Source organism: Anastrepha ludens, chromosome 3 (assembly GCF_028408465.1).
Source record: "Anastrepha ludens isolate Willacy chromosome 3, idAnaLude1.1, whole genome shotgun sequence".
Classification (NCBI taxonomy): domain Eukaryota; kingdom Metazoa; phylum Arthropoda; class Insecta; order Diptera; family Tephritidae; genus Anastrepha; species Anastrepha ludens.
The window spans coordinates 8,322,768-8,348,400 of NC_071499.1; positions in this window are offsets into that span (position 1 = coordinate 8,322,768).

Here is a 25,633-nt window from a genome sequence, read left to right on the forward strand (position 1 = left end):
ATTGAACAACCACCGTATTTCGTCTTTTGTGACGTTCTTCTTTTCTTCGCTTTGCGTCGATAGAAGCCAGGAGAATTCGCTGAATGAGCTGAAGAAGATCTCTTCACACGCGTTTAAAAGGTGCTTGGATGACTGGACTAATCGTTGGCATATATGTGTTGCTTCAAATGGAGGATATTTTGAAGGCGACAAAATAATTTTTCATGATTAAACAAATAGTTTTGTTGAACAATTCGGGGTACTTTTTTGACGGAATATATAATATTATTCAAATAATATCGTATCTCCTCTTTCCACTGCATTTATAGCGATTCTTTTTTAGTAATCTAAATAAATTTATTGATGATTGGAAGCTGACTTCAGTCACTCTTATTTTCAAAAGCGGTAATAAAAGCGATATTGCAAATTATAGACCAATTTCCAAATTATCTGCTGTATCTAAAATTTTTGAGTGCATTGTTAAAACAAGTTATATTTTAGCGTTAAACATCTAATTAGTCCTCGACAGCATGGTTTTGTTGCTGCAAGATCTACGTTATCTAACTTATTCGTTTTTATTGATGATTGCCACACAGGCTTCCAGAATGGTTTCCAATTTGACGCGATTTACACGCATTTCTCTAAAGCCTTTGATAAAATCTCCTATACGATTCTTCGAAACAGTAGTACGCTGCCACCTTTGGTGTACCTCAGGGTAGTATTTTAGGACCTTTGTTATTTGTTTTGTTTATTAATGATATTTTTTCGTGCTTTTTTCTATGCTTATAACCTAAAAGCGTACGCTGAAATAAGAAATTCTAGTGATTCAGCCGCCCTACAGTCCGAGTTGAATAATTTATTTTCCTGGTGCCTTATGAATCGTCTATTTCTTAATATTGAAAAATGTCATAAAATCTCATTTTCTAAGCTTCAAAACCCAAACTCCATACGTCTTATCATATCAATTATACATATCTTGCTTCGTCTGATGTGATAAAAGATTTAGGGATCTTCTTTGATTCTAAACTTAGTTTTATCGCGCACCTAACTTATGGCATTTCCAATTCACTTGCTATGCTCGCTTTTGTTAGACGTCACTCATCGCACTTAACTGATCCATATACTCTTAAGATTTTATACTCTGCCTTTGTGCGGTCCAAATTAGATTATGCCTCTTTTATTTGGAGACCTTATCATGCAGTCCATATAAATCGAGTGGAGAGGGTTCAAAAAATTTTTGTGCGTTTCGCGCTACATTCCCTCAATTTCTCAGACCCCAAACCATCATACGACTCACCCTGTCGTTTGATTAGTCTCTGCCCATTAAGTGACAGAGGTACGTTTCAGGTAGTTTCTTTTATCTTCGATCTCGTTAATGGACTAATTGACTGCCCGTTTCTTCTAGAAAGAATACATTTTAATGTTCCTTGCAGGAATGTTCGCCTTTGCAAAATTTTTCATGTTGGCTTTAGGAGGACATTATATAGTGCCAATGCGCCTCTTGTTAGAACGCTGTCTGACATTAACTATCTCGCCTCCCTTTTGGAGTTAGACTTTTCCTTTCTTTGTAAGAAATCCAAATAATTGCCTAGTATATATTTGTTAATTTAGTTTCCTAAGCTTTAATTTTGTTAATTACTTCTATATAAATACTCTTAGTTCTATGTAGTCTGTAAGAAACTTTGTATTTCTTGACTTACCAAAATGAAAAAAAAAAACAAAATTTAATAGTACTATAAAAAGGGCATTACTTGCAACCGCTTATTTTTGTGGTTACTCTTCTCTGTTAGTAAAATAAAAATTTATAATTAATTTTACTGAAAAAAAAAACATATCTCTTTCCATTTAGTAGCAAAAACACTCTTCAGCCAAAATCTGAGATATATTAGTAGGATCACAAACACTTATGGCATTACTTTTATATTAAAATTGAAGGAAATTTCAGAGAAACGAATTTTTGCCTTTCAGATACATAAAACATTCTACTTTTTCTATTAAATACCTTTTGCATGTAAAATTCTAAAATGTTTTACATTTTTTGGTACAACTAAAGCTATATTCTAACAGGTGCCTGTGAAAGCAAAGTAAGTGTTGTTGTGTTTTGGAACGGATTGATCGCGTCAGATCACATTGCACTGAGAATATTCAATTCAAAATGTCACTACACATCATTGCTAGAAAAAGTATTTCCAAATTTTATGCGTGCGAAGTAAAAAATTTCCCCAGAATCTTACTTAAGGGTTAAATATATTTTGATTCCTCCCCGGACGTTTGACCTACAAATGCAATCAATTACGAAAAGATTCAACGCATTAATTTTTTTTTTTCATTTTCTTATTAAAATTTACATACGTACAAAGTTTAACCTATATTTGCCTGCTCATATCTATGAAATTATAAACAAAGTAAATCATCAACCTAATCAACCAGTTCATCCATTCCGCGCATAACTTATCGCCACTCAAATCAGTTTGCTTTGATTGTTTGCTGTTAATCACTCAATTTGTTTGCTTAGATGACACGACATTTGATTCCTTTTGATGACAAACATAATATAAAATTGGTGCGCAAACAAAGCGACAAGCGAAAGCATACAATTATTGAAATTAAAAAAGTATTCGGTGGGAGAATACAAATAACTCACTGAGTGGGTGTGTGGCTGAAGGGGTAAACAAAGAAATAGTTACGTCATATAGAAATGCTTATTGCTGACAGTCAAACTGAGTAATCGGAAGCATTGGTTGGCAGGAATAGAAAATATTTGCAATTTGAATACAAAAAATCATAAAGCAACCACCCACCCACCATAAGTTCGTGCGTATTTTACCCATAATTTCACTTTTGTACAATTTTTGCAAACAAAAAATTATTAGCGGAATATAGCGGAACTATTTATATTTTCTTTGATCTATTGTGCATTCAACAAGTGATTTTAATCGCGGATAGAAGCACGTGCTGTTAAAAAATAAAATGGAGTCTTCGAACGTGTATAAGAGGCATATTTTGTATTTTTTTTTGTATAAAAGTGGTAAAAATGCAACAAATGCTGCTGCAGAAATAAATACTGTTCACGGTGAGGATACCGTGAGTGTAAGGACTGCGCAAAAAAGGTTTTCAAAATTCCGAAGTGGTAACTGCGACGTGGAGGATGCACCGCGCGCTGCTCATCCTGAAGTCCTTAACTCCGACGCTTTGCTCGAACTCGTGGAAGCTGAGCCAAATTCGACAATCGATATGATAGCTAAGAGGTTAAATTCATCGCATGGAACAGTTCACAGGCACCTGGTTCAGTAGGGAAAGGTTTCAAAGCTGGAAAAATGGGTTACGCATAGACTTTCCGTCGCCAACCTTCAGCAGAGAGTAAATATGTGTTCTCAGCTGCTGCACCGGCTTGAAAATGAAAGTTTTTTGAACCCTATCGTTACTGGTGATGAAAAATGGGTCCTTTACAATAATCCTGTTCGCAAACGCCAATGGTTAGATAAAGATGAAACACCAGAACCGACCCCTAGAGATGGCCTTCACCCCAAGAAGATTCTCCTATCTATTTGCTGGGATATGGCCGATATTGTTTATTATGAACTTCTGGAACCAAACCAGACGATAACTGCTGATTATTATTCCTATCAGCTATTAAACCTGAATGAGGCACTTAAAAAAAATCGACCGTCTTTAGTGAATAGACGCAAAGTTTTTTTTCACCACGACAACGCAAGACCTCATACCGCAAGTCAAACATTAGGCAAGCTGAACGAGCTCGGATGGGAGCTAATGCCGCATCCACTATACTCTCCGGATATTTCACCTTGTGAATATCACCTTTTCCGTAAACTTCAATGCCATATGAGCAACAAGAACTACTCCTCAAAATAAGCTATAAAACATCCCGATATCTCTCGAAGCGTATTTCGGCTCCAAGGACAAAACATTTTTTGAGCAGAGAATTAAGAATTTGCCTAAACGTTGGGAAGACATTGTAAATAATGAAGGAAAATAGATCATTGATTAGTAAATACTTTAAACATTTTTTTTACTAATTTTAAAACACCTTTTAAAAACGCACGAAGTTATGGTCTGACCTGATACATAATGTGACTCTTCGTTTTGATCAAAATTTATATTTTCCTTAGAAAATGGACCCTGAAGATATCCGAAAAATCCTGGAAGTCGAAGCTGATAGTACCAGCGACTCAGAAGACTTCTCTAGGGGAAGTTCCGACAATTTTCTTCCAAGTGATTGCACTACTTCCAGTGATAGCGAAGATTCAGTAAACGAGGAGAATGAGTGGTTCTTGAGGTCTAACAACGGTAACGATGATAGTCGAAGCGATATTGATGACGTCGCTTCGACCGCCGGCGCGTTGAAAATAAATATTATTTGGAATACTCCTGATGAACGTTTTGTACCAAAATAAAATATCAGTCTAATGGTTAGACCCGATAGAAGTGAAACCTTCCGTAAAACAAACTGAGAGAGAATGAGACGAAAGCAGCATTATAGGTTCATTATAATATTGCTATAAGGTTCATATTTTATTTTCTTCATTTTATTATTATTCATCCTCAATGTTTTCAATTTCAACAAATGATACGAGTGGCTTATGATAGCTAAAATATGATACAAATGCTTTGGTTTCGATGTTGTCAACATATCTTTGAAATACCGCGTCAATTGTTGTTTTTGATCGTGTTGTCGATTCTGTGCGATTGTTACAAATTTACAATTGAATTTTGTATTGAGAAAGTCAATTAAAGGAACCGCTGTGTCCAATGCAAAATTTACGTTAAAATCGCCACTTAAAATCATTGGAACTTTATTGCAATCTTTTCTAAGTATCCGCGATACTTCTGGTGTATACTTTATTAAATTTTCGTGAATGAATTCCGTGATGCTATTTATTGATTGATTCGGTGAAATATAAATTACCACAATTAAAACTGTTTTTCCATTGCTCAATCTGGTTTCGCATGCACATATTTCTCCCACTTTAGAGAGCTGAACAGACTGATTCTAGTTGCTGTGCCTTCAGATCTATGTAGCTCCACAGACAATACGAGCACCGTCATTTTGATTGTGGTATATCGCAACACCGCCTGCAACTGCGGTAAATATTTAAAAAATGAAAATATTATGAGCGTCGTAACGCGTATATTAGACAGACGTACTAACATACACACAAACATTCGTAGGACGCTTGGTCCAAGCAAGTATTAGGTAGTGTAGTATAGGTATACATAATGCCTTCTCGCTCACCGTTGCTCCGTAATACGCAGGCGCGCACACATACGTACTAGCATACATACAAACATACATACGCATGACGCTTGAACTAAACACCAAAGCAAGTAATAGGCGGTGTAGTATACATACTATAATACTCACTATACTAGCGTGGCTCAGCAGTACGTAGTCACACACATATACGTATATTAACATATAACGCTTCGCAGTGTCGCTTTTTCGTTTCATCGAGTCTCAAATCACTCCCAACGATTCTAAAGAAGTTTTCACTTCAAAAAACTGTTTATGGGCTTCGGAACTGCACAATATCAAACCGCATACCAAGCCATTCAAGAATAGATCAGACATGGCACGAAAGAAGTATTGGTATTGAGATATTGTCACGAACCTTCTGTGACTAATGATACAAAAACGTTGAAAACAGGAGAAAAAAATCTAGTGCAATATCCAAGTCAAATAAAATTTTATATGGAGATCATGGGAGGAGTCGACTTGGCTGATCAGATGTCTGGGCTTTATGAATATGATGGGAAATCGGATAAATGGTGAAAGAAAGTGTTTACCGTCTGATAGTGATGACAGCAGTGAACGCTTGGGTTATTTATAACGACCTCAACCGAAAAAAGAAACCATTCAAATCGTTCTTAGTTACTTTAGCTAAGGCATTGATCCAGGATGGCTTACAAACTACAGCCGTCGGTCAAAACCTGGATGAAGACCACAAATTGCCAAAAGCAAGGCAATACACCTCCCTGTTGAAGGTACTACACGACGTCGTTGTACCAATTACAGTTCTCAAAAAATTCAGACTGGTACTAAGACGATATGTAAAGAGTGCCAAGTATCGCTTTGCAAAAGCGTGCTTCGCACCTTACCATACCTGAATTTTATGTATAAAGATATTTTTCACTAAAACTTTCTTGAATAATATAACAATTAAAAACATATAAATAAAAAAAATAAATAAATAAACAAAATATAAATTTTTGTGTATATTATTTCTTATTTCTAAAGTCTGTTTTAGAGGACGGCTGGTACTTATTTGTACCACGTAACATCCCGACTGGTACAATGCTTTACCAGCACCCACCGCGCCACCCTGTTATTGCATCTCAGATTTTTAATAATTTTTAAATTATACATCACTTAATTAATCAACTTCGATAAACAATTTTATACCCGGATTGCTGTGCGAATGTCGGGTCGAAAAGGTTAAGAAATGAGACTGCATCTGTGTGAATGTTTAGTATTTTTAGTATACACCATTTTTAATGCCAGCTAAAAATTAAGAATTTGAAAAATAATAAAAGCCATGTCATAAAAATAAAAAAAAATTGTCAAATTTCATATCCGATCATGATCATTGACCATATAGACGGAGCATACCAACTTAACTCCAATTGACTTCTTCTTCTTTTCAATTGGCGCTATAACCACTTACGCGATTTTGGCCGAGTTCAACAAAGCGTGCCCGTCGTTTCTTTCTCGTGCTAACCGGCGCCAGTTGGAAACACCAAGTGAAACCAAGTCCTTCTCCACCTGATCTTTCCAACGCAGGGGAGGTCTTCCTCTTCCTTTACTATCACCAGCTGGTACGGCGTCGAATACTTTCACAGCTGGAGCGTTTGTATCCATTCGGACGACATAACCCAGCCAACGTAGCCGCTGGATCTTTATTCGCTGTGCTATGTCTATGTCGTCGTAAAGCTCATACAGCTCATTGTTCCATCGCCTGCGATATTCGCTGCTGCCAACGTGCAAAGGTCCAAAAATCTTGCGCAGATTCTCCAATTGACTTACCCTTGGTACAATAGACCCAAAAATCGAAGTTCTGCCTCCCTTTCACAACTCGCCTTTATGTTCATGTGAAAAGTTCTGTATTTAAAAAAAGTATTAACTTACGATGCTCCCTTGCAAATTTCCGAGACCTTTGCCAACTAGACTTTGTCGCATTTTCTATAAAAGAGCCGAGAAGTATTAAGAAATATTTCAATCCAACTTTTGTCTCTTATTAACCTGCTTAATATTAGGGTATACAATTCTTTCAATATTTTTCCATCGCTATGCCATTAACATCAAATAATTTCCACTTTAAAGCTGTTTTTGCATTAATTTGCATAAACTGTGAACGCCTTTGAATTGACCGATGCGTGCTTTTAAAGTCCAATTGGTAACGAGAATTCAGACGCGTTCGAAGCGCGAAAAGAACCCCTCATTTTAAGGCACCTTAATTTTTTTAACTTTAAATTTATACATGATACATTTCATTTTGCGACAACAAATAGAAATCAGTGAACTCGGTTAAAGTGTCATTTATGGTAGTTTTGAAAGCCTCGCACTTTTGAGCCATTGTTGCTTTTGCCTGCAAGAGCTTGGCTTCCACGAAATATGAAAGACTTATTTCAGTCGCTTTGTAATAATACGATTTTATTTTTCGTCTTTTTTTGCCACTTTCGATTTTTAAATTTTGAATGTGGTTGTTTAGCGCTTAACATTAATTTTTTGCTTAGCACATGTCTCTGATATTTTTCTGCCTAACAACCCCTCATTGACAATGCATGCGTTCGTTGATTAACCCAATAAAGAAAGAAAGTGCATGAACTTGCAAATTGAGCAGCCTATTCATATACTCATAAATATAATTTTTTAACAGCTTGGCATCGTAAACAATATTACAAACAGTGTCTCAGTAAACAGTGACAAACCAAACAACTGTTGTTGAAAAATGACATTTGCCAGTCAGCGTTAAAAATTTGAACTACTTAGCGGTTCAACAAAGAGGAGACTCCGTAACTCAGAATAGCGTAATGCGGTTGTTTACCTGCAATTTACACGATTTTGCATACCACAGCTGAAGTAAAGAACACTCACATCAGTATTTTATATTTAAAAAGCGGTATAAGCCTAACAGTCATGTCAATATGTCTATACTTACTTGCATCGCTTACTTATTAGGGAAATATCATAACTCAAAAAAGCTGGGATTTTCCTAAAACTGGGTAAAACTATGCAGTTGGTAGAAGTTGCAGAGAGAGTGAACACAAATTTTTATAATTTCTATGAGAGCAATTAAGTAAGAATTGTGAGGGAATGTCTTACACAAAATAGGACCGCATTATCGCCATTTGTGCATTTTTGGAGTCCTTTGGAGTTATGACAGTTTTCCACGAAACATATAAACATGCACATACGTATGTGCGTGCAAGCATGCTTTGAATTAAACACGCAATATCGTAAGTTAAAAGTCTACTGCAGACTTTTTCATGCTTTCGCTCTTTGATTCCTTTTTTTCGTCAATTGTTTGATATGAATATGTAATTTTTTTTTTGACACAAATGGATAAACTGTGATATTGTCGTTTTCGTGAGTTGTTGTTGCCATTGGCGACAGCACGTGCATGAAATACAAATTATGTGCCCCTTTTTGCCGTGCCATCGCTAAAGTATATGCTTAAAACCATTAGGGCACGTATTTGTATATGCTTTTACAGGGCAAGGTGCAAAATGTTGCTCATACGCCCCGTCGTCGCAAGATGATTCACTTTGTAATAACACTAACTATTGCTCATTTGCTGCGAAGGTGTCGTAATAAAAAACAAACAAAAATATGTTAAGCTTACAGAAATGATCACAAGATCTTTTTTTATTTCGTGTGAAAAATGTGTAATGGTGATATCAATTAAGAGTATTTCATTTGATGAAAATATGAGAAAATAGGAAGCCTATTAAACTGAAAACTAAAAATATAAAAAACAAATGAATGGCATGTAAATGGCTTGAATCTTATGAAGGTTAATAATTTGTGTGTTTTCCCCGAATATTTAATACTTTGTTAATAACACCAAAATCGAATAACGATCAATAACTTAAGGTAAATAATGTGCAAAAATACTATCATTATTTATTTAACCCGCCTTTGATAGCTAAACCCTTGATTTAAAAAAAAAGGTGAATATTGCATTCTTTTCTACGACTTAATTTACGGGCCAGATCAGAGCTTTCCGTGATGCTATGCTTCATGTATTCTGTGTGGTTTCGCTCAGCTATTGCGCCGCTATAATAAAAGGCAGTCGTTATAGAATCCATAGAGTACTTTTCGCCCCACTTAATGGTTTAACTTACATCCTTCCTCACTTATCCGCTAGTGCTTTGGCAACAAGAAGCCCGCATTTTGCGTTGGTTAGAAGAGGAAAACGATGTCAAAATAATTAATGGCATCGATGGTGGCAATGTTATGAAAAATGTTAAACAGCGGAAGGTATTTCATAATTTTTTCCATAGAAAGTGGCAGTGAAAGTTTCCCGACTTGTACTCCCAACTTTGCATAACAACAATAACGACACTTCGTCGCATAAAAAACTTACAGAAATTATTGAATTTTACAATCTTACTAAAGGTGGCATTGATGCTGTCGATAGACTAACATCTAACTATTCTGAAGCCCGCTCTTGCTCCAGGTGGCCACTTAGTATATTGTTTTCAATGCCCCATATTGGTTGTACAAATGCGCATATAATATGTGACTCTTTGCATACAGAACTAAATATAAAACGCAAGGATTTCATTAAGTATTTGGTATTCTTCGAATCGAAATTCTTCTTGCTTGTCGAGCTACACTTAAAACATTTCCACAGAAGTGTCGGTTTCTTATTCAATGTTTCACTACAACGCTCCCTTGTACAAGAAGATATACCAGAACAAGAATGAAAAAAGCTGTGAATTTCGTCCTCGGAATATACTATGCCATAAAATATACAAAACTGCAATAGGCACTACATTTCAAAAAACTATTTATTTGTCCAAATCTCTGTCAAATACTTTTAAAGGAAAGCGTAGAGTAAAAATTGTCAATTTTGGCCATGGAACTATTATGTTTGGTGTTACTTCTTTAAATTGTTTGATCGATACTTTACGGGATATCGATCACTACAGCCATCTACCGAGAAAATAATGGAGTTCGTCTTCCCCAAATTAATATATGGCTATGCAGTTTTATAGCACATCCAATTTTGATGCATAACTTGAGCTTTAAACTTTGTAAAAAATTTAAAAAAGCACCAAAATTTTATCAAAATTAAAAAGATTTGACTGAATTTTTACAAAAATTTTGTTAAAATGATCTCTAAATTCAAAGTGGCTGAAAATGTCCATTGATTTCTGATATTTTTTGTTTTTGTTGTTGCTGTAGTAGCATAAAAATTCCCCATACATATATGGGGAGTGCTACTGAAGTGACAGTCCTTGGCCGAATATAAATCCGGGTTGTTCCGGTAACGTAGAACCGACTGTCGTGCGAACGACGCTGTTGCCTATTTTCTTGCATATAAGAAAAATTTCGAGGCATATTTATGTGAAAGAAATTGCATAATGCCGTCAACAAACAAAAAACTATTAAAATTAAAAAAAAATTTTAGTCTGAATATTTACATAACTTTTGTTCAAATGATGTCTAAATTCAAAGTGGCTGAAAATTTCCATTAATTTCTGATATGTTTTTTTTTCGATGGTGTTGCCTATTTTCTTGCATATAAAACAAATTTTGAGGCATACTTGTCATGCATTATACAGTCAACAAAAAAAACAAACTTTAAAATCATGGAAATTTTGAACCACTTTGCACAATATTATACCAACATTTTTCCAAAAAATAAATAATTTAAATGCGATTTTTTTGATTTTGTTTTTTAATTTCGTATAAAGTTTGAAACTCTGAGCTGCATAAAATTTTTGTAGTATGAATTATATTTCAATAAAAAATAAAAATAAAATAAAAAATAAGTAAATAGTAAAAACTTTGCAACATATCGCACTACTATATTATTATTTTGATCGTGGCTGTATATTTTTTAATAAAATGCGTGCGGTAATGCAGTATCAGCATTAATTAACAATATAAGTAAGAGGTGGGTGGTTTGGAAGTTATACAATTCATCATCTATTTCACCTTAGTCGCTCTCTACTTTGAGACTCCATTACCATTTCTGCATTTAATCGCCTTTAGGGGAGTAATACCATCAATTTTGCTAATAGTGAAGCTTTTAGACGCTTTGATGAGGAAACGTGATGCCATCAAGTGAAGAATCAACTCACTTGACTTACATGTCGATAACAAAATCCTTAATTTTCGCAAGTCTTCATAAACGTCAAATAAAAGTCAACGCAGCAAAGAGCGACAACTCTGAATACCAACGAAATGCCTACCGAGCATTGCATCTTAGCGCACTATTGTGCTTTGGTGGCATTGTTTATGCTGTCAAGTGGGACAAATTTATACGTGGATGTAATGAAATGATGTCACTACCAGCGCTACGCCCATCTGCTGCTTTTTCATTGCTTGCAATCAACAAGGGCTGCTGCGTATTTTCCACGCACATAATTTGCCTTTGCTGCTCGTAGCTGAATGGCTGGCTTAATTGCTCATTTGTGGCATTGTGCCAGTGTATTTGCAGCATGTATTCTTTACTCACACTATAAAAAATCAACATTTATGTGTAGGAGAAGACAGTATGGCGTATTTACCATAGATGTTCGAGCATGTGTTGCGTGCCTTTTAGAGTATCTGTGAGCTTGTTTTGAGGGTCAATATACAAATTATCTTTCATATGAGTAATATTCAGTTTATTTGAGTATAAGCCATCTTATTTTTGTGTACGAATTCTATTTATTTATTTATTTACTTGAAATATAATTATAGATAATCTTCTTCTTTATTATATATTAGGATTAAATCCTCTTTTTCAACAGTTTGCTTGATATAAAAGATAAAATTTGTCGATTGTATTTAAAAAATATTAGTTATCGAGAGCTGGATGTTCAACACTTATTCCTGCGTTTGAGATGGCGTCCGGGTGGCCTTGTAGTCGCCGGTTTCCCAATCATTATACAATATGTAGATTTAGCCAACCTATTGTGAGGACCGTATTTTTTTTTTTTTTTTTAAGGAGGTGTGAAAGGAATCGAAAGCCTTAGTCTGTGTGAGACTTTAACGCCACTAAAAGTCCCTCAAGTCCGACGGTTGATCCTACAAGGATACCGTTTTGGTAATTACGTCTGGAGGCCGTCGTTAGCAATAAGCTCAATCGTTCGTCTTGCTGCATTTTATCAATTGTCAGGTTGTTGTGCGTCAGAAACACACCATTTGTTCTTGCTAGGTCATCGCGTTCCTTTATGAACCTGCTGCAATAAAAGGCCAGATGTGCGACCGTCTTCTCTTCGTCCAAGCATTCTGGACCATAAGGATTACCAACCCAGTCTAGGCGATACAAATATTTTTGGAAGTATCCATGTCTACTTAATAGCTGCGTTAGGAAGAAAACAACGCGTCCGTGTTTTCGACAGATCCACTCGTTAAACCGTGGGATCAACCTATGCGTCCACACGGGTTCTCTGCTTATGAACGAAGAACCGCTAAGCCAAGTTTTCATCCGAAAAAGCCGCCTTTGCGTGTTTGGTGGGGTGTTCGTGGAATCGTCCATTTTGAAGTGCTTAAACCTAGAGAAACTGTAAATTCAGACCTTTGTGGTAAGCACTCGATTATTAGCTCGAGTAAATCAATCATTAACTGAAAAGCATATAGCAATTATCAAAAGAAAATGCGTTATTTTGCAACACGATAATGCAAGACCGCCCTGCGCAAGAAAAATGCTGAAAAAAATAAAGGATTGGGGTTGGTGAGATTTCCATTTACTCTGTTCACTGCAGCACTTCTTAACAAACAAAAATTTTCAAAATTTGGTCGATACGAAAAAATGATTTTTACCGATTCGTCATAGAAAATTTTCACACTAGATGGCGGGGGTTGTTGCCAATGAGGGTGATTAAATCTTTAACTAAAAAGAGAAACTTCTAACAAATTTATAGTAAAATTATAAAACACATGGGACAGGTGCGCATCTCAGGCAGTTCACTCTGCCCAGCATGTGGAGAGGAGGATGAGACGGCGGACCACTTTCTGTGCATCTACCCGGCCCTCGCTCGAATCAGGCTTGAAGTCTTTGACATTGATGGGTTGAGAAGCTACCACCTTGGCTCTTTGGTACCTCAGATCTACTCAGATTTCTTCGGCAATCGAGTATATTAAAACAAAATTTAAAAAAAAAAAACACAAATTAATTTATTCTTATTTACTGTAAAAAACGGCAGAATTTTGCTGCCCCCTACTTACAATATTCGACTTCATATTAAATTTTAACAAACTTAAACATTTTTAGTTTTTACCCGGCGGGTAGTATAAAGTCAAAAGCAAAGGCACCTTCATATTGCTCGATAATAATAAAAAAAATATATATGAATGCTATCATAAATAAAAAAAGAATCAAGGCACGTTTGGAAAGCAGAGTCACTTCAAGTTGGGCTTGCAGAAGGCCTAATTTTCAAGCTTCTCAAAAACAGGCGACTTGACCGAGCGAAAAAATTGGCATGGCATTATACACTTATAAGAATGACCAACAAAAGTATAGCGCATGTCCTGAACAAACGTTTAGCTGCAGTGATATTGCCGAATATGAGGAAAGAGCAAGCTATGTTTCGGTCACACAAATCATTTGTAGATCACGTCAACAGCTTACGAACCATCGTCGAACAGTAGGTAGAGTAAAGATCTTAACTTAACATGGTATTCATCGACTTTGTAAAGGCCTGCGACACATTAGAGCACGATGCCATTTGGAAAGTGTTGGCGTGCAAAGAAATACTATACCAAAGAAGATGAAATCGCTGGCCTAAGCATTGTGTGCTAAGGCAAATTGCCGATTTCTGCAAGAAAATCCACATGGTGACAAAAAAGCTGTTAAATGTAGTGTGAGACAAGGCTGCATTTTAACATCATTACTTTTCAATACTGTGTTGGACACTGTGTTCTTTAAGGTAACTAAGAAAAATGTTGACAAAACTAAAGCTCCGAATGTAACGAGCACTAATTATAGAATAAGTCGTTGGAAAATGTATAGCGTTTTTGTTACTTAGACTCCATCCTTGACAAATTCGGCGGCTCTGCGGCAGATGACGTTTATCGGATTGCAAAAGCTAGACAAGCTTTCGTCACCCTATGCCCAGTGTAGAAATATCGCGTAATTTTCCGCCGTACAAAACTAAAAATCTTCGAATCCGTGCGACTTCTTTTTGTTCCCCAAGTTGAAGTTATCACTCAAATCAAAGAGAATGGGACGATCCAATGTGCCTTGAGAGGAGCACAAAAATATTAAATACTGACTTTATGATACTACATTTTTATTTACAATATATTTTTTAATTTTCCATTTTTTTTTTAATTTTTCCTCTCTACATATATAAAGCACTCTGAAAAATAATAATTTCATATTTCTTCAGTTATTCGTGTACTATATAAAATGATAAATTTCTTTTTTTTGCCAATTTCGTAAATTTCCCACTTTCAATGTAACTCAACGAGATAGTAAACAAACTAAATTTCTTAACCATGACCCGAACTCTTCAGCAACCTCAACCTTCACCTTTCAGCAACTAAACTCAAAACGGTGCCACGTATGAATCTCCTAGCCCAGTCCACTTCCTGAAATGAATTCAATTCCAGCGAACCGGCTGTTATTGTATTTCCAAGTGGTCATTGCCCGGTCAAATCGTTTTATTATTCTTATACGCCTATTAGTAATTCATGTGGTAGTCTGCGAAACAAAACAAAAAATTGTTTGTTTTTATAAATAAGTTTGCGCATATCAGATATTTTATGTGATCTCATTAGTATTTAGATGCGTAAATAAGAATTCGTTTACATTTGTATGTATGTATGTGGGCATATTGGAAGAGCAAATAACATTCTGATGGTATTGCGGCTCACAACGCGGTTTTTGAGATTATTCGAACAATACTTATTGATGTGTTCGCACATACATGCATGGACAAGTAAAGGGTCCTGCCAAAGTGACGCCTAGGAGACAGTAGTGAATAGTTCTTAAATAATAAAATATGTTACATATAAATAAATATATAATAATAAATATAAATAAATAATAAAGTCAGGTACGGAATTTTCTTGTCATCTTTGACCTTTGTCAAGAGGACAGATATCGAATTTTCCATGATAGAACGCGATTAAAATTATTGTGACTTATTATGAAAATGGTCGATCTTTAAGGCCGGCCAACGTATCGCAAAATTCGTGATTTTTTCGGTGGAAATAATCGCCCAAATGAGTCGACAATTCAAAGGTTGGTGAACAAATTTCAACTGGTTCAGTCAATGATTGTACTGGCAGACCAAAAACTGGACGTTTTGTAGGGAAAAGTGTTGCTGAACAACCTTCAACGTCGATATCTTGGCATTCTCAACAATTATGTGATCATGAATCGACTGTTTCACAGATTTTACCTGAACTCGCGTTCGTAGTGGTCATTGAAATGATACAATTTTTCACATATAATTGCTAAAAGTGATAATTTGAATAAAATAAAAATAAAGTGAAACGCGAAAAAATCTGAATTTTCATGGTTTATTTTAAAACAACGAGGACTCTTATTTTCTCTTTTTGGGTGTCCAAAGGTACGAAGTGTGCTCAACGAGTAAGGTGACTTCTGACTATCTACCCTCTTTCCAGAGCTCCATGTGCTCCTTGGTTCGACCTTTTCAAATTTCAATTTTCAATGTGACTTCTCACTTTTCTCGAAAATCATCTATTTCTTCATTTATTTATATTTTGTTGCTTTCATAGTAATCCCCCTCGGATAAAACACACTTGAGACAACGCCTTTTCATTTATTTAATTTTATTAGGTTGGGGAATAAGTTCGTAGCGTTTTTACCGCGTTTTTATATCAATAAGTTAGTCAATTATATATTCGACGTTGCTGTTTACAATCTCTCCCCACCTCTCGACCAATTTGTTGATGCCATTCCGCCAAATATTGGTTAGCCTGGTGTCAACGAAATTGCTGAGCAAGTTTTTAAGAACCTCTTTGTTATCGCAAGTAACGCCCTTCATATGGTTTTACAAGGAGCAGAAAAGATGGGCGAAAGGTCCGGAGAACACGGCGGATGCTGAGGCACCTCCTATTAGAGCTCTTGGAGTGCGGCTTTGACGACTTGCGCAACATGTGGTCTGGCATTGTCGTGAATGGGTATAGTTTGACCGTATCCATCAGGTCTTTTCAGCCGAATAGCCTCAATCACGCAGTGTAGCTGGGTGATGTACACCCCTTATTGACCGTGGCGTTCTTTTCGGGCATTTACCAGTGCACCATGCTCTCCCAGTCCCACCAAACACATATCATGATCTTATTTGGATGAAGATACGGCTTGCCCAAAGGCTTTGGGGGATCTCTGGAGCCACCCACTTTTTTCTTTGCTTCATATTGATGACTAGCAAAGACGAGCAGCTGTCGAAAATGTTGATTTTTGTCATCTGAGTATTCCATTTTTAAGCTTCAAAACTAATAAAAATTGAATAACTCAAAAATACAACTAGCATGGCTTTGTAGAGCAGAATGAGTTCTATCGAATGAATACTTACCGGACGCAACTTATTCCCCAACGAATAAATTGAAATAAATATAGAAATCACCTTAGCGGACCAAATTTTTGTTGCAAAAAACTGATTGGATTTTTGTAATTTGCTTTTAATTTGTCTTTTTTTTTAATTTAAGTTTTTTTTTATATTTCACCATGTTATGTTAGATTGGGTTAGGTTGGCCTGTGATGGCACATATACCTAATTGTCCTTAATGGTACCAGTGGTACCAGATGGAGGATGGTTTCCTTGTAGTAGGCTTCTTATAACATTCTATGGCCTTCTATGGCGACATTCTAACCTCTCATATTGTATCCTAAACATTTCATTCGGGTTCTAGCTAATGCAGGGCAAGAACAAAGAAGGTATTCAAGAGTTTCCCTCCTTTCTAGTTCACTGGAAAATCTGCACCTATCAGTGTTTCCAATTCCCTTCTTGTATGCGAGTGCCGCTAACAAATTGTGGCCTGTGACTATAACTATCATAGTTCTGCGGTCCTTTCTAGATGGGCCTAGTACGAATCTGTATTTATCTGCATTCTGAGTACACATGATTTTCGCGGTTTTGCAAGTGGCTAGATTATTCCACCTCCTGTCTATCCATATGTCGTTTTCTTGTTCGAATTGTATGTAAACAGCGTTTTTGGCAATCTCATCTACAATTTCGTTTCCTGCAATGCCTTTATGTCCGGGTACCCATAGATGTGTAACCTTCTGTCTGTGGCTAGTCTCTCTATGGCTTCCCTGGTCCTAAGAACGTTTTTAGATGAAATTTAAATGAGTTTATTGCCTTCATTGCCGCTTGACTGTCAACGTATATATTTATGTGGTAGCTGCTCGATGTCCTTGATGTCTTTACTAGTGCTTTTTCTGCAGCCTTTCCTACGGCAAAGACTTCTGCTTGAAAAACACTTCAATGGTCAGGGAGCTTAATTGGCCGCCTGATGTCCAGCTCTGCGCAATAAATCCCTGCACCTACTCCGCGCATCATTTTTGAGCCGTCAGTAAATATATTAAGCCTATTGGGGCTAAGTTTCAGACCACTTTTGGACCGCTCTTCCTCTATTGTTGTCGGAATCTCTTTACCCAATTGTATTTCGGGGTCATATAGTCCGTATAGTCCCGCGGCCGCCGTAGCCAAATGGGTTGGTGCGTGATTACCATTCGGAATTCACAGAGAGAACGTTGGTTCGAATCTCGGTGAAAGCAAAATTAATAAAAACATTTTTCCAATAGCGGTCGCCCCTCGGCAGGCAATGGCAAACCTCCGAGTGTATTTCTGCCATGAAAAAGCTCCTCATAAAAATATCTGCCGTTCGGAGTCAGCTTGAAACTGTAGGCCCATCCATCCAACATCAAGACGCACACCACAAATGGGAGGAGGAGCTCGGCCAAACACCCAAAACGGGTGTACGCGCCAATTATATATATATATATATATATATATAGTCCGTATTGGTCCGATAATTCATGTATGGTTGAGTATTCTTTCAAGTGATGCCGTAGGAGTAGTTTTAATTACCAAAACGGTGAATACTTGTAACCATGTAATTAAATTTAAAACATTTTGTTCCAAATACTGATAAGAACTTTCTTCATATAAGCTAAAAGTTTCCTTTGCTTAAAACAGTAAACTTTTAAATCATTTCAAGAGTCAGATTATAAATATTAAATATAATTGTTTTTTTTTTTAATTTAGTAAAAAAATTTTCCAAAAAAAAAAAATTGGATAATTCTGTTTCTATTTGGTATATCTGCCATTGGGCAGATACTTACGGTACTCCGAATCCTAGAAAAAGTCAGTGAAAATGGCAATGACACGTTTCATCTCTTTCTCGATTTTAAACCGATTTCGACAACAAGTAGAGCAAACGCCTGAGTCTGAATTTTGCAGTACCGAAACTGTTTTGAATAAAGCTACCAGCTCCATTGAAACTGAAAAGAATTTCTTCAAATTTTAAAGCATTTCCAATAACGATCTAAAAAAATCGAAAGTGTAAATATATTTACCACTGCCATAAGTTCTGTTACAAGTTAAGTCCGTTATAGATATGAAATTATAATACTTTTTTTAATTAAGATATTTTTATTTTCGAGGGTCCGTGACTTTTTGTATTTCTGACCTCTTTACTGAAAAAGAAATACCTGTCAACAAGCATCTGTCAGTTGACTCCTGTCAAAATTTGAACGTGCTGCGTCAGTTAGTTTGTGTTTTACAGCTACCTTTATCAGACTACCCAGTAGTTTGAGAAGAAAATAGAAAAAAACTGAATTTCGTGTGCTTATTAAGACGATTCACCCTTAGAAACCCACTGTTTCGACTGTTGTTTGGTCTCTGGTGAGTGGTGATGGATCCATGCTTCGTCCACGGTTACAAAACGGCGCAAAAACTCCTCCATATTGCGATTAAACAACGCCAAACCTTCCTGTGAAGTTGTTACACGATTGCGTTTGTGGTCGACAGAAATACAAAATGTCACGGACTTATTGACCCGCCCTCGTATTAGAAACAATTGTTTTTAATTTTCATTCCCAATAGTCACCATTTGCTTTTACACAAGCCTCAAACTCAGACTCACCAAATTTCTGTGAGATCTTCAACAGGCCATGTTTTCCAATTCCGACCACAAACTGTAGTCCAATGAGTTCAGATCTGATGCGAAGCTGGACTACTAGACGGCCAATATTCTGCGGCTATGAACCCAGGGATATTGTTTTTTTACCGCTGCTGAATCGTTTTTGCCTTATGTACTGCACTGGAATCTTATTTGAAGATCCAACGATATCTATTGAAAAGAGTGCTGCTCAAATGCCTCACCACGTCTTCTAAAACATCCTCCTGATACACTTTTGCCCCGGCCTTAACCCCTTATTCGCAGAAATGGAGAAATGTAGATCCTTTGCAAGACACTCCCCACTAAACCATTACGGAAGCTGCATAGTGGTCACGCTAAACACTTGGAACAACATTTTTTGCGTTTTAGAAGTTTCAGCATAGATTTTGTCGTTTTAGTTATTAAAAACTTCTTCAACAATGAACATTTTCGGATCTGTGAAAAGAATAGTTTCATGGCCGTTGACTGCGTGCCACCGAAGAAGCTGCTTACATCTGTCGAGTCGATACAAAATTTGTCACGGAATTTATGGCGAGACTAAATATATGCCACACCCGTGACTGCAGAGTAAGACGTAAATAAAGTGAGTAGCCTTGATGCCATTTGCTTATTAGATTTCTATGGCAATTAGTGCCCAGTAGAATGAAAAGAAGCCGAATTGGCAGTGGCTTTGGCAGTCAAATCTACAATGAATGCCACAATCATCCATAATCTGTTGATGTGCGGGTAATCACACCAATTAGAGAAAGCAATGGTGTGTCTAAAACAGAAGCACAAATAAAAAATACTTGACGCAAATACCAACCACATTACACACAAGTCAATAATTTAAAAATTGTGCAGAAAGCAATGACCCAAAATCCTTGAAAATGGCGATATGGATTTCTTTAGAAATCTAAGACACTTGCAGTGAGGTGGCACAAGTCCAATGACAACAAAGCAAAGCTGCACGCGTACGGCTATTGATACTGCCAATGGCAATGCAAACACAGAAGTGTAGGTCAACGGGATATGAGAGGCTGGGTGAGGCTGGGTGAAAGTGCTTAAACGCAGTAAAGTGAAAGCAAAAATATTTGCAGCTGCTGTCGCGACTCGGTAGCAATGGCGCAATGGCATTTCTTCTTCAGCAAGCAAAGTGGAATGCTCAAATGGAGCTGACAGTGATGTAAGCGCAGAGGCTGACGTTGTTAGCATTGACGCAATGGCCGACGTGGATGATGCGCTCATTTGCTAAGCCTAATGGTGCTGACGTCGTCATGGAGCGTAAGCAACCTGCTGCTGATATTTAGATGGCCTGTGCGCGACAAATTATAGGCTTTTGCGCGGCAAAGGTGGGTTAGGGAGGCAAAGAAAAATTTGAAATATTTTACGCAACAGAAAAATTTCAATCTTTTTAATGCACTGCCATTTGTAGGCGAAAAGCAGCTTTGAGGAAATTTGCATTTAATATACAATTTTACACCAATGAAGAAAATAATTTTGCTCTAGGGCAATTCTTCGCTTTTTTAATTTTCGATTTTTTATTTTTTTTTTGATTATTATTATAATATTTTTTTTTTGTAAGCAAAAGCACAATAAACTGAAGTGAAGTCGCCTAGGCTGAAGCGTTACATTTATTTACTTCTACTTCGTCCGTCCGGTCGACACTCCTTCTTTTGCATGTCTTGGTGCTAGTCTGATTTTACAGCTGAATACCCTAAATGCAACTTAAGGAAATCACTTAAATGGCTATCATTTTGCAGAGTCTGACGTTCGAACTGCATTCCCTTCTCTGGTTGCACTTGCTTTTGTTATGGTAAGTATTATATTTTATGTTGCTGGCTTCCCACGCACATTACAGGCGTTATTTGAGAAAGTAAACGAGTTCAGGCAAAATAAAACAAACCATTTAAACATATCATTTTAAAGCCAACGATTCTGTGTTTTGTATTACGCCGGAGTTGAATTGAATATTTCCTTTCACATAAAGTAAGGAGAGCGCCTTATGCTTTGTATATCAAAACGAAGCAAAAGTATTCATACCGTTTTTTCCTATCAAATACGCCATCCACACAATTTTTTGTATAAAATTTTCACTATACAGGGATGATAGTCCCTGTGTGGAAGTCCACGCAAGTGGGGAAAGTTACTGATCGCCATTCACTTGGAAGTGGCCAGGACCAAACTTCTGCATATGGTTCAAGCAGCTCACAACATCCGGGATTAGCCCAAGTATCCTCTGGGTAGCTTCCGAACACCCGTTCGGGAATGAGTTAACGTGAGAAGGCGAAGCATTCCAGGATAGCTGGTTGTGCGCTGGGTTTGAGACCCGCCACTTGAAAATCCCACAGTCGGAAAATTCCACCTGTACTACGAAGCATCCGCCAACGACAGAGGCTGATCGACTTGGCCGGGGCCCGAAACATGGTAGTCTGCAGCACCAGATTCCAGCATAAAAAGATACACCAAGCCACCTGGCTGTCTCCTGATCGAAAAACGCGAAACCAAATCGATCATGTTGTGATAGATGGAAGACACGCTTCTAGTGTATTAGATGTACGTATAATCCGGGGACCCAACAGCGACTCGGATCACACGCCTCTGTGCAGCGAAAAACGTACATCTGCCTACACAAAGAATGTTCACATCGAAAAGCTGCAATCACAACAGACAGCCAAAAGATTCGCCACTCGACTCTCACTCCTGCTCTCAGAGAGTACTGCCCAACAAACAGGCATGCACGAACAATGGAGCAACATTTCTCGTTCTCTACGTACCGACGCCGAAGAAGGAAGAAGTCGGATTCCGACGAGCCCGAAAAAACAATTGGTACGACGAGGAATGTCATGCTGCTGCAGAAAGAAAGGATGCCGCCTATAGAGCCACGCTGCGATCGGGCGCAACGCGAGCCATGTGGGATCGCTACAGAGAGCTAAAAAAGAAGAGAGACGTATTATCCGAAAGAAGAAACGAGAGGCCAAAATACGTGAGTGCGAAGAGCTTAAGATACTGGCCAACAGGAACAACGCCCGACACATTAGTTTTTCGGGGAAACCAAACTCAGGCATAGCGGCATAGAGGTTATTTCTATCCATACTATCAAAGACGGTTTTAAAATCAACGAAGAGTTAGTGTGTGTTGAGTTATTTTTTGTGGGTCTTCTCTAGGGTTTAGCGTATTATAAAAATCTTGTCTATGATGGTGGTCTGAAACCGCTCTTATAAACTTATTTTCAAAAAAAAATGTAAAAGTAGGATAAGAGTTTTTCATAAAAAGTTTGAACACACTTGAAACTGGGTGTAGTATTGCGGACGAGAAAATAAAATTAAATCTTTCTTAAAAAAATAGTTTTTTGTTGTTTTTGTTATTTAAAAAAAACATTGGTAGTCATACATATTTATAAGCCTTCCCTGTTGTACCAATTAAAAAATTCTTTTTTAACAAAAACCAGAATTTTACGGATAGAATTTGTAGAACAGAAGCATTTAAAGGAATTACCTGAAGCCACTGAGTTATTTGTTGCTGCTAAAAGCAAACTTCTAAGATAATTCAATGGTACTCTAAACGATGAACTTTAATTTGTAGTGTCACATAACAGCTCATACTCAATAATAGACGCTCGATTTTATTTGCGCATTTTCGAACAGCCCCAGCAAATAAGCAACGAGTACTCGCATATTTGTTCGATGTTCATTACTTTAAAATTTTCTAACGTGAGCTTAAGTATATCGAATTTTTTCGAGTAATTCGAGCAATACCTTTGAGAATTTCGACTTATTTACAGCATTTTTTGTTTAAATGCAAATTATTTACACTCAGTGCTAACGTCGTTGGACTAAAAAAACGCTGGCATATGGGATTGACAATTTCTGTTAGCTGCTTAAGCCACTCGCTACAAATTAAGAAAAAAGGAGTTTAAGATATTCATACTCGTGAAATTCATTTTTTGACACCAAAAAGTCAAGTGGAATAAAAGTCGAGATCTCAGCGGATTCTCTTAAGGGGTTAGTGGTAGTCAGAGGCGCGAAAAATTGATGATTTTCAAAGATTTTTTTTGGTAATCAACTGCTTTATTTTACAAAAATAAAAACATAGCATTAATACATCATTTTTCAGTTCGACTTTTGCAAAAAAAAATAATTACTGTAAAAGTTATCGCTGTTTGTGTGAGCCCGTTTCTCCAGAAGTCCGTTGCGCTGATCATTACAAGTCCTTGGAGATTCCTCCAAAATCTATCGAACTAGAGAAATTAATTAATTAAAATAATTTCATTAATAGTTAAACTTGTGCCTGATTAAGGCTGTTTTTTTTTCAAAATTAACAATATGGCGGCCTAAGGAAAAATTTTGCAGATTTTCAAGAAAAAAACCGACAGTTAATTGCTAAAAAAAATTGTTATTTTTACAAAAAAATCCACCGATCAGGCACGAGTTTTTTTATGTTTTTCAAACGCAGTATAAATTTTATTGAAATCTACCAAGCGGTTTTTCAGTTACAGTGATCACAAGTTCAAAAAACATAGTTTTGAGAAAAATGCATTTAAATTTTTACTACCGCGCTCCAGAGCGCACGAGCGCCCTTTGTTATTTGTTAAATAATTCGAAAAGTACTTGTCGGATTCACTTCAAATTTTCACACAATATTTGTAAGATATTTTTCTTTAAAAATTTGCAAAATACAAAAAAAATCAAATCTTTTGAAAATTCCGACTACCCCTAACCCCTTAATTAAGAAGCGGTATCGTCACGAGTGATCTAAGAATCGGCAATCAAGTTGGTTATATTCGTAGGTGTAGCAGAAGGGTTGGTCTTAGAAACGAACCGTAGAAGGAGCTCTAGAGCTAGTCTTTTTAAATATAACAGGTCTCCAAAAGGTCTTAGGATCTGATTTAAAATTCTCTTTAATCCTAGAAATATAGTTCCAGTCCAAGAAATTATTTCAATAGTTGAATTTTTTCAAACATTCCTGGTAGTTTTTAAGGATTCTGATTTGATTCTTAGATTCTAAAAATTGCTTATGAAGTTCATTTCGGTTGTTTTCAACTTTTTAAGTTTAACATTTTTTTAAGTTTATACGTTTTTTTAATTTTGGACTGTTTCACCAACAAAGCACGTTTGTCTTCTGGTCAAGTCAGCAATATAGCCCTTATTTCATATATTTCCAACAACGAAGGACTGCTTTCCGGAGTTGCAACTCAGATTAAAATGGAGTTAAGCCTTGTGAATAAATCGCATAATGCACCATTTCTTTGCTGGGCGCCACCACCATTTTCCTTCGTAGGCTATGCCTGGTGTGGCGATTCTTTTCTTTTCTAATTATTTTATTATCATTGTTGATATTTTGAGCACTGTTTGGCGCAAAGCATGCGGTCAATCCATTTATTGTCAAAAAGGTTAAGCTACGTTCACTAAGTTGTGAAAGTTCGGAGAATGTACGAAGAGCTTGTTTGAAGGAAGGAACTGGAAATAAATAAATAAAATAAAAATAAATAATTGGCGCGTACACTTCTGTTAGGTGTTTGGCCGAGCTCCTCCTCCTATTTGTGGTGTGCGTCTTGATGTTGTTCCACAAATGGAGGGCCCTACAGTTTCAAGCCGACTCCGAACGGCAGATATTTTTATGAGGAGCTTTTTCATGGCAGAAATACACTCGGAGGTTTGCCATTGCCTGCCGAGGGGCGACCGCTATTAGAAAAATGTTTTTATTAATTTTGCCTTCACCGAGATTCGAACTAACGACCTCTCGGCGAATTCCGAATGGTAATCACGCACCAACCCATTCGGCTACGGCGGCCGCTGGAATAAACAGGAAAATTGTTAGTTATTTTGAGCGAATTATTTTGCGGTAAAATAGATTTTATTAGCAAAACTCGAAATCAATCATGTGCCTGATGCATTTTGAAAATTCATGGTTTTGTAGTTGACGCTATCTGTGAGCAAAATTCCGATTTCATAAATCTACTTACCAGTTGTATATCTCACATTTAAGGTCAAAGTTTTGGTGCTCAAAAAACCTCACACACTTATCGTCTCCTCATATTATCGTAATAATCGGCAGTGTCAATGTTATAGACATTTATTGTATGTCAAAAATATACTTCAATAAAACCAACAATCAAATCTGCAATACAAATACAAGAAAGATAACAACGGTTCACTGCATCGCACGTGAGAGAATTTATCATTGCAATGCTAAGCTGTGTACAAGCAGATTTACATGCATAAGTGTCCTTGACCTTGCCTTTGATAGTTAAGTAGTAAGCGTCTGTGTGTGTGGATTTCCAATACACACACTTGTAAATGTTATTTTGTATGCGCCGACTCACTACCACATGCAGGTACA